The following is a 9955-nucleotide window of genomic DNA, read 5'->3' on the forward strand; positions in this document are numbered from 1 at the left end:
ATTCCACTTGTGAAGGCATAAGCAAATAAGTAATTAAGCCAGAATTCTTAAATGAGTTGCAACAACACTAGGCATGGGCAAGGAACTGACTTGTGGAAACTGGCTCCTGAGCATGTAACATTACTCCCTTTTGAGATCAAGACTGCTATCTGACAACACAGCACTTTGTCAGCCAAGGAGCCCAAAAAACATTCCCTGAGTTAACCGGCATTTGTACGTGGGATTTTAGTCTGAATGTCTCTCTGCTATAGAAGAAAATCCAGATCTGGTGTTGTCATTAAAACACAGTATTTAGCAGCTAGCTAAAATCCTACACATCTGTGCAATAAGGCAAATAAGATAAACCTTTCAGACCTAGACGTTATACTTTGAATTCTACACGGACTACCCGTGATTTACTTTATGTTCTTCTCTTGGTGCATTACCTTGGTAAGCCTAGGTCAGCACTCTAATCTTCCTCTGTGTTAGAGCTGAGTCAGTTTTGCCTATTTTTAGCCACATAATAGTTTCAGTTTAAGCCATCTCCAATTGCCAATGGAAAAACACGGGCATACACAGAGAGCAGTTCATGCCAAATCTAGAATGGATGTCTAAGAGAGGCACACCTCAACAGAAGTGAATTTACTTTCTCAGGAGGATGCTTTGACAAAAGATGTTCTGTAATTCCACATTACTGCAATTCCTAAAAAATATGCCTACTTTCTGTGGGTTGACTGTTATTGTAGGAACATTGCAAGACACAGAGTACACAAAGACTGTGACTGCAAGTTCAAGGTGGCAGATAGATTTATCACTTCTTCATTTTTCCTTCTTTTGTCCTTCCATTTTTTCTTATCCTTTTTAGCAGTCCTACACAGATTATAGAAACATATCAGGTTTCTGGTTAATGGAGATTAATTGTGCAAGCTGTACTATGTACAAAACTTAATGAGATAAACATTCCTCTCCTGTATATTGATGTGCTCTTCGAAACACAAAGGGATCTCTGACACCATTAATGTTATCACAATACAAGCAAAGGACCAGAAGATTGTCAAGAGATACTATGGGCAGCATCGCTGCCACACAGTGCTCATGCTCTGCCTTGCCTTCACCATCCCACCAGTTCTCACATCTTGAAGAATCACAGAACTAGTGGTAAGCAGTGGTTTTGGCTAAGACAGAATTTGCAGAAAGCTTCACTGCCTGTCCTGGAAAGGTTCCCAACAAGACCCCTGGCATACAGCAGGCTACTCATGACAAGGGCACCTCGCTTCTTATTCAGTCCAGACAAAAATCTCTTAGCTCCATGTTTAGAATAGTAGCAAAATGACAAAATTAACTTATTCAAGATGCCAACTTTTTCTTCTGACTTGTGATTGCTGTTATGATATACCAAATCCACACATCCTGTAGCACGCACAAGCACATACTCAGACTTTTAAAGTGACATGTAAATTAGTCACAGTTAACTAGCCTGCGCCAGATTAACAAAAGGAAGCATGACTTGGATTCATAGTTGTCGTGACCAGTAAATCCTTATCTAAATAAGTAATTGGTTTTGATTTTAATTTTTTTTTTAATTTTTTTAAGAGTTAAACTGAAGCTTTGTTTTTTTGAATGGCACTGGAATGAGCTGCTCTCTGAGAGCCTTGAAATACTTTGTGCCACCATACCGTATGGTTCTCCAAAAACAAGAAAGATGTCTTACAAGGAGACTTTGTAAAATGAAATTGCTACAACAGCTGAGAGACGGAGAATGGTTCGATTGAGAGAAAAGTTATGAACAAGTGTCAGAGTGGGCAGTTGGTGTCAGTTCCAGAAGGATTTAAAACCTGACAAAAGCTTGAAGAAATTATGTTAACAGAGCCAGTGTCTTTATGAAAAGAATATTGTACTTGACAAAAATCCATTATAAACAACATTGGACAGAGCCTTTATTAAAGTGCTCCAGAGGAAAGAATGATGCATAAATGAAATATACAAATACTGTATTCCACTGATATTTAACATCATATGATGTGCTTTCATCTTTTTTTCCTTAAAAAGAAATACCAAACTGAGTCAGAGCTCAGTACGTTGATAAACTGTGGTTGAAAGTTCAGCTTTCCAAAGAGGCAAAACTGTTAGAAAGACCTTCTTACTTCATTTATAATGAGATTACAAACCAAATGATATAAGGTTTTCTATTATGACTTCGAAACAACTTCTTATGCTCTATATAGAATGTTCCCAAGCATACTTAGGAAATCTACTGTATATGCTATGGAAGAACTATTTATAGTTTATTTCAGAGAAGGACTGCAAAGATAATTTTAGGCTTTGGATTTCAACAGGGCTAACCTTTTGCTGCACGTGGCTTACGCACAATACAAAAAAAATTTCCATGCCAAAGATGTATCACATGACTGGCAATGAAAGCCTGCTGGCCTGGCTGGGTAACCCAAAACCCTGGCTCTGGGAGGAAGTGAGCCAGTGGAAGCTGTCAGCAAAATAGTCAGGACACTGCCCAGTCCTGCTTCACACAGGAGCAGTGAGATCGCAGGGCAATCGCTGCCATCTCCTGCACACAATCCTTTCCAAATGCGTGCTCACCTCCGGCTTGTTTGGGTACTAGAAGTCCTTGTGACTCTTGGGCAGACCAAGTTTTCAGTGTTCCAGACAGCATGGATGACCATCCACTCCATTCTCCATGAAGCTGTTCTGCATGTGAAATTCTGTTGGTTTGTCTGGTGATTATTGTTTTTTTGTTTCCTGAGGGTCAAAGAGAGAGAGGTACTGAGAAAGGAGTAATGACACGGAATAGGCACTGGCTTGTGCTAGAGCATTCCAAGAACCTTAAACTCTTACGGTACTTAACTCTTGGACCTCCTGATGCTCAGAGGGAATCCTTAGCTGACAAATGCCCAAACTCATAGCATACCAAAAAACAGCCACTAACGAAAGACACTCTCGGAAATTCTGAGTGGAATTCAGGAGATAGCAAGCAGTGATGATGCAGATGAAAAGCTGCAAAGTGTATGTGCCCACATACCTCCATTTGCGGCATCCTCTTGCTTGGGAATTGTCATCTCATTATCATCATTGTCAAATTAATAGGGAATTGCCAATTTTGATTCCCCCCCTAAAAATAATCCAGGAGTAAATCGCTAGGATTGTATTTTAAGCACTCAAATAAAACACAGGAGACACTGATTTATTTTCATCCTCTGCTTGATTCAGAGCAGGGATCTCTTTATCCATGTTTATCACATCTCAGGCAAATATGCCAGTCCCTGGGCTAAGGCTGCTGAGGAATCATATATCCGCTATCGGTTATATTCCAGTGGTGCCTCTTGCAAGAATATTTGAGAAGTCATTCAGGAATGATGTAGGCTGCCATGTCTGGGCCTACATAAAATGAACTGATTATTTGTCACTTGGAGGTTGTAGCATACATACCGGGTCTGCTTATCATTTGTGGTGCACAATTCATGTTGTCTGATCTGTCTCCTTTGCAGTTATGATAGTAATGAATAATACTACAAAGTAATAACTATAATGCCTGGCACTCTGAGCCAAACATTTCTATTACGCTGCTACAATGCACAAATGTTGTTTAAAAATAATGACTCTGCAGGCCAGTAGATTCTGTTCTAAGCCAGCTTTCACACTTCACAAGCAAAATATCTTCTCACTATTTTCTCTAAATTTAAACACAGCTAGATGTTGTCTAGTTACCAGGTGCAGAATGCAGATCTAGGATTGCTCTTCCAGGGGTTCTCTGTCCAATGAAAATACACTTTTATGGTATTTCTTCCTTCTCAAATTTTCCTCATTGATATTTATCTTTTTCCAAAAAAAACCCACACCATAATATGTACTCTTTCTCCAAGAATCCAAAAACTCCCATCAATTCAGTTGTAGCCAAGGATCTTTTAATCTATGCAGTTTATCTGAAATGAAAAACAGGCATTGTTTTTCACTGTGGTGGTGTACAATCTGATTAGAATGAGAAGGGAAATATAGAATATCTGAATGCTACTCACTTTTCATTTCTCTCCTACACATCAGATGAACTGCCTTGGGAAGAAGAAATGTTGACTGAGACCAGCTTCTTTCCATGAGAAATGTCACGTTTTCCTTTAGGATGACTGTAGTGGAAATGCTAAATTGGAGCTTGAAGCAGTGATTGAGCTCCTGGTGGAAGGTAGGGCCAACCCAGAGAGCCCAGCTGCATGCAATGCACCTCCATGACCAGAAGGGGTGGAGCCAGGATCCATCCCTTCCCAGACCTCATGTAAGTGTTGGCAGTGGAGGCAAGGATACCTTGCTGGGGGTTCCTGCGTACCTGAGGCCTTCTGAGCAGATTCTTTCCTTTGTTTCTGTGCCCACAGCTGTTGCATTTCAGCAGTTCCTCACTTGCTGCAGCCTGGGACCTTGCTACTCTGCTGTCATTGCTGTGCTTTCTATCACATTACAATGACTCATCTGTACTTACAGAGCAATACAAAGGAGAGATGATATAGTACAGATCTAGTGGAAACAAGGTTTAGAAGAAAACTTCTCTGTTGCAACCTATCAAAGCCTTTGGTATCTTCAGCTGACGCATCTGATACACATCTTTGTCAAAAAATATGGATGACTGATTTAGTGGACAATAGTGTAACAGACTGGTCATCTCTGGCAGTCTGAACACTTCATTCTTATATCTTCCAGGTAGACAGCCGACTAGGTTGTAAGTGGGAACAGGTGTGTACCTGATTTTATCGAGTAAAAGAAGCTAGCAGATGCAGGAGACTGAGACTGACAGAAAAGGATATCAGAACACATCAGTTAGAGTAACACCTGCATCCTATTGAAGATGATAAGACATTAGAATGAATAACAAAAATGTCTGGAGATCAGTGTATTCTTCAGAGATAACAGAAAGTAGATTCTGTGAAAACATTTTCTTTTCTTGCTACGCTGCAGAAAAAAAAAAAAAAAAAAGGAGAAAAAGATATATTTTGTTAATAATTAGTTTTGAAAAACTCTTTAATTTCTTAATTAAAGCCAACTAAAGCCCAAGGTATTTCGATATGCAGCAAGCAAAAGACTTGTGAAAAGTTACAGAGAGAACAGAACATGACTGAGACTTGGAAAGGAAATAGCCACATGTAAGAGTACCCAAAGTACAAGCTGTGAACATAACATTCAAATCAGTCAGCAACATATTTATGGAGATTCAGATGATAGCAGTAATATGACAATAGCAGGAATATAAAAATAGCCAGAAACAAATATTAGTTTAAAATGTACAGAATGTCTAGAAAAAATCTTAAATAAGCAAAGAGGTAAATTAAAACTTAATTCTTCTGAGGGCATCTTTAGAACAACTATCTACATGAAAGGATTAAATATAACGATACCTGGGCCTTGGAACGGACTTGCTTACATTTAGAGATAAAACTGACATTACCTGGTGTACCACAAAACCCAGCCTTGGAAAAAACTCGCTTTTACATCTAAGCATACACGTGTTTCAAAGCTGAGACTGACTCAGCAGTCAATTGTTGTACCTAAGGAAGAGTTGGGAAGGGAGCACGTGGATGTAGCAATTATGTCTGCAAAGGCAAAAACATGGCAGGACAGGAAAAAATCATTCTATACTTACCCTACACTATCAGAAGACTGATGTGTCCACCAAAGCAACTCGAGCAAGTAGTAATAATGTACATGAGACAAGCTTTATTTGTTCGTGTGACAGCAATGTGGGTATAAGAAAGCAGAAGAAATGGAGAACAAAATCTCAAAATACATATAATGGAGAGATCAACACATATGAGCTAAATTCTTTGTCTACAAAGACAGAACAATACTCAAAACACAATGAACAAAAACTTGAAATTGCAGGTGACAGAATATGTATACTACCTCATGAGGAATGGAGAAATCCAGAGGACAATCACAGGACTGCATTACTTCCAATACTTTGTTTACATTTTGGAAAGAAAACTATCTCAGGATATTCTTATTTCAGATGTTTATGCATTTAAAATCCACATGTGCATGGAATAATTAAGGACTGTCTTAATGCAGCACCAAGAATTAAGTCAGACCAAGCAATGCCTACATTTGACTACAGCTGGTTAACTTTGTTAGCCAAGTAATTGAAGAGCTCATTAAATTGGCACATCCATGTGTCAAAAAGTATTTGACAACTGATTGTGAAACAGATTAATACAATTTATGTATAAAATGTGATAATTTCAACATAATCATCTCATGGTTTTCTGATGTGCTGTGTCTTAAGCAATGCCTATGTAATTGCTGGGAAGGGAGCTTTACACATCCATGACCTTCACTGGATCTTCACAGTTTCCAAACTCCACTCCTCTGTCCCTCCAGTTTCCCAATGAGGAGCCCTGCAAAAATTCCACATGAGCTCCAAAAAAGAAAGCGGCCATTTTCCTACCTCCTGAGTTCTCATTTTGTCCATGAACAGCAGGGATATGATTAGGCTGAGTACTGGATGTAGAAACAGTCTTTGTTTTCTTTCACTTACAGAACTAAAATGTGTGTGTATTTTAATTATCGGTACTATGATTCAACTATTGTTCATTTTACTGAGATCAGGTTTAGACATCACTGTCATGTTCTGAAGCTGTGGAGTATGAAAATGCACTCTGTGCTTCTAACAGCTTATAGACTTAACAGCCAAATAAGTGTATGACTGTAAAATGATCTTTCATGCTTTTACAGAAAATCTGATGGCAAAAAATATGATTATATAGCACATAATGTGTGCTGTATCACTCATCTCACACTTCCTTTCCCCTCTTTTTTTTGCCTAACCAAAAGTAGGAGAGGTCTGTAATCACTGCAGCTTCTCTTCCCGGACAGAACCATGGAAAATGCCTGTCCCAGACAGCAACAGTGTAATGGGCTTCTGGTTTCTGATTGGCACTCCCTCCTCCCCAGGAAAATGTCTTGTAGTAAAATAAATGTGTTTGTGCAGTGGTGACTATTTGTCACTGTAGACCCTGACACAGGCATTAAAGCATCTGCCATTTAGAACTGTGTCTCATAACTGCCCAACATGAGAGCTGTAATGAAATCCTACCTTACCATCTTGAACTAGAGGAGTCTGTTTAGTTAGCGAAGTTGCACCTCTCAGATGATAACAGGGCTGTAACTGATATGAACACTAAAGTCCATATCCAATCAAAGGAAAACAGCAATGATTTGGAACAGCTATGGACCCAAGGACTCTGTGAATATTTTCAGCTCTGCTCCTACAAAGATTGTTTAATTATATGAAGGCATCTTTTTCAGATCTCGACCTTTCTGACTTTCTGTCTCCACGGAACGTTTGCTAATCCAGTTGCCAAACTTGCATTTGAGATAGATGCTCCCTCTTGCTTACAAGTTCTCTGAAATGGACACACACAGAACACACACTTCCTCTGGTCATTTTGCAAACCTCCACTGAGAGACTATGTGAGTTTATGAAAATAACATTTCTTCAGACAAGCAGAATTTGAACAGTTAAGGAATTAACAGAATGTAGGTAAGCAAAAGTCAGCTTAAGGTCTAACAATATATACATATATAAATGCAAATCAAAAATTAAACCTGTTCTGTGTTATTGACCACACACTACTGTAAAGTTTGTGTATTTTAAGGTACAAAGAGATAACCCAGGCTCAGCAGTGCTACTACATACCACAGACCATGGACTTCAGTAATCTTCATTCCAGCAGCAGGAATGATTCTTCCATGAATTACAGTGAAGTTCTTTTGCTTACATTTTCCAGAAGCCATTGTCAGCATAAGCAAATCTGGTCCCCCACAGGGTCACTACTACCCAGATTTTCAAGAAAACTTGAAGTATCTAATTTCTGTTCACCCAGCATTTCTTTGGGGTTAAACATGCGTCCTTCAGCAGCTTACATGTCTTCTGCGCACCAGTTTTCTCATTACAGTTTCCACATGTCTTAGACATTTGAAACATCTCTAGAATGTGAAGATCTGCTTAAAACCTCCTTCTTAAAGGAAAGGAGAAATTAAATGTCTCATTCTTTTTTGCTTTTGCAATCCTTGGCGTAATACACTACTTCCACTGTGAATTTTGTAGGGCAGCAACACATCAAGGTTTTCTATAATTCTTAACAATTAACTGTGATTATCGGTACATTAGCAGACAGGGTATGTACATCAGGATCAGGCATGAAGAAATTGGTAATGCCAATACGTCATGTTTCAGAGTGAGAAAACCCAGGTGACACATTCTTAGAGCTCCCTGTAATGAGTATCAAAAGTGCAGTAAGTGGTGACTATTCAGAGATTGCTCCATAAGGATGCTCCTGACAAAGTAAAATAAGAATGTAAACACACGTATAGGTATTTGAGTGCACCACTTAGCAAATCAGGAGGAATAGCAGATAACTAACCCTTAAATAGCTTAAACTGGTGCTCTAACCATACAACATGCAGGTAACAAGTGGCAAAAAAAAAACCAAACGTGGATATTAGCATAATCCCCAGATAGGTCACCTAGCTTCACATGAATATACTGCCAAACTCAGGTGATAAGATCTTCTGTGTGAATGGGAAATCACTGAGAGCACAACAGGAAAAAGAGTGAAGAAGAAAAAGGGGATATTTGGAGTGGCATGTGAGGCCCTGTGGTCCAAAATCAGAAAATATTTCTCTGTAATTCTAGATTAGATTTCTGCTCAAATCATAAGATGACCTTGATTCAAGAATGACCTTGGCATTATCAGCTCATCACAATTATATAAAAAAATCTACAATTCATTTGGAGGAAAGAGTAACTGAGGTCCTAGAGATCAGCCATGACAGAAAATGCAATCTAAGTTTCTCGGATTTGGGGTCATCTTGACTTAATATTTCCTTGGTAGGACAACAGATCTCATACATCAGCAAAATACAATACATCTCATCTGTTTCTCTGCGTTTGCAAATGTGCTTAAAGTACCGCAGCTTTCTGCTGGAAGGAACATATGGATAACATACAGTCTTCACAGACCGAGAGCAAGTTTTCCTGTGAAGATCTGTGAAGTAGCAGTTGGTACCTTACAGATGGACTTCCTCAGAGATGCCCATTCCAGTGCCATGCCCAGCTTTTCTTGTTCATATATTTTTCTTCCAATACAGATGCAAGGTGTGAGAGAACAAAGACAAGCACCAATTTCTGACCCCTCCATTTGTAATGCTTTTGTAATGGTGAAAATTATTAAGGGTACTTTGTTCATATAAGCTATGGTTGCTTGCTAGCTGTTGTGCTGACCAAGGAGCTAGAATAGGAGATGCAACACAATGGCTAAAGCAAAATCAAAGTTGCTTACATGAAGGGGAAATGGCCAATTTCACTCAAACTAAAATTCAGTTACAATTGAGAAGATTTTTGCTCAATAAAGGGCTACCTTTGTTGTCCCCACATTACTTTGAGGAACTAGGTCTGTTTACTCCAGCTCTCAATGAATCAATGCTGGAAAGAAAGAAAGAACTTTTTGTTTCCTGCTTAAAGCAAAAAAAAAATCAATCTGTTGACAGCTGAAGGAGCATCTGGCTCCTCAACTTCTACTTTCCCAACTCCCTTAGTCAAGTTAAAACTCTCCAAGAGGACATTTTATGAATATTTCTCCCAAAGTTTTCATTTGTGTAAATTGATCTAATCTCTGTCTTATTCCAAACACCTCCAGATCAGCAGTGAAGAAACTAAAAATTAAAAGAAAAAAATAATAATACTGTAACAAAAAGTATTTTAAGTGATGAGCATGCATAATTTATTTATTACTATTGTAATTAACAGTGTGGGACTAACATTCCCCTAACACTGAAAGGCACATAATTGCAAGGAGCAACTCTTCCCTCAGTAAGTGGCAATCCACATGAGAAACACACAGCATAGGTACAGGCTGACATTACATCCCTTTTTAAAGGTAGAATATTAAATCACAGGAAAATTCAGTGACTGGTCAAAGGTCAA

General features: G+C 38.8%; 1 long non-coding RNA gene across 1 annotated transcript; it reads right to left on the reverse strand.

Moving 5' to 3' along the window:
* Positions 1 to 2587: 2587 nt before the first annotated feature.
* LOC122189923 lies at positions 2588 to 4081 on the reverse strand. The gene is made up of 3 exons (XR_006182020.1): positions 4008 to 4081; positions 3700 to 3914; positions 2588 to 2733 (listed from the first exon to the last, which is right to left on the reverse strand). It is a non-coding gene; the product is annotated as an uncharacterized LOC122189923 (long non-coding RNA).
* Between the last annotated feature and the right edge of the window lie 5874 nt (positions 4082 to 9955).

Source organism: Lagopus leucura, unplaced genomic scaffold, assembly GCF_019238085.1.
Source record: "Lagopus leucura isolate 7727_CA_CO unplaced genomic scaffold, USGS_WTPT01 Super-Scaffold_100159, whole genome shotgun sequence".
Lineage (NCBI taxonomy): Eukaryota > Metazoa > Chordata > Aves > Galliformes > Phasianidae > Lagopus > Lagopus leucura.